The following is a 1,017-nucleotide window of genomic DNA, read 5'->3' as shown; positions in this document are numbered from 1 at the left end:
TTTAAAAATTCCGTCTCCATAATCGACATCGCCAGCATCAGAACATACGTGTCGTGGGATCAGAATTCTGCCTGCCTCATTCCTTGATAGGTCCCCAGCATTTAGAACAGTACCAGACACTTAGCTGATCCAGGGTGACAAATGGTAATTATTCTATATTATAGCAGATCATAAACAATTATATAAAAAGAAGAAGGAGGCTGTCATTTTCTGACTATCTACTAAATGTTCCACATATATCTTTTGCATTTAATTCTCAAGACAAAGTAAGATATAGGTAACACTACTCCCTTTTAATAGATGAGAGGAATTTGAGGCTCAGTGAACTTAAGAAACTTGCTCAAAGCCACACAGTTGCTATTTGGCTGAATGGGTGAAACTAATTTGCTTTTATACTCAAATTCCATAGGAAAAGGGACCCAACATATGCATTCTCCTGAAACAGGGGATCTGGTTTATGGAATGTGAAGAGATAGAGGGACAGGAAATAATCTCTGGTGGCCTGAAGCCTGGGAGAAAAGAGAGGGAGACATCACTCTTAGGGACAAGCTCAAACCCGGGAGACAAAGGATCTGGTTGGAGACTTATCGTGGCCCCGCACCCCCTGCTCCACCGTGGTCAGGCCTTGCCCCCCAGCGCCTCCATTCTCATCTGCAGAATGAGAGGGCAGGACTAGACTAGTTGTTTTCAGAGTGTTGTTGTTTTGTTTTTTGTTTTTGGCAGCCTCATGAGGAAGTGGGGGTTCTGCACCCCTGCATTTAAGAACCACTGTCTGAACTGGAAAGGGCATGTTCCTGCAGGCGAATGGCCGCAGGAACGGGGAAGGGCTGGACAGTGAGGTCAGGAGTCCTTAATTGACTAAACCTCAGTTTCTTCATCTGCAAAATGGAGCTGACCAACCCCGGCTCCTTGTTCCTCACAGTGCTGTCGTGAGGCCCTAAAGGCACAAAGTGGTGAGTATGCTTGGGAAGGGGGCATGCTGGGCTCTGGGAGGCAGGAATGGTGAAGGGCAGCAGC

The sequence above is a fragment of the Pteropus vampyrus genome, unplaced genomic scaffold, assembly GCF_000151845.1.
Source record: "Pteropus vampyrus isolate Shadow unplaced genomic scaffold, Pvam_2.0 Scaffold28, whole genome shotgun sequence".
NCBI classification, from domain to species: Eukaryota; Metazoa; Chordata; class Mammalia; order Chiroptera; family Pteropodidae; genus Pteropus; species Pteropus vampyrus.
This window is presented reverse-complemented; position numbering follows the sequence as displayed.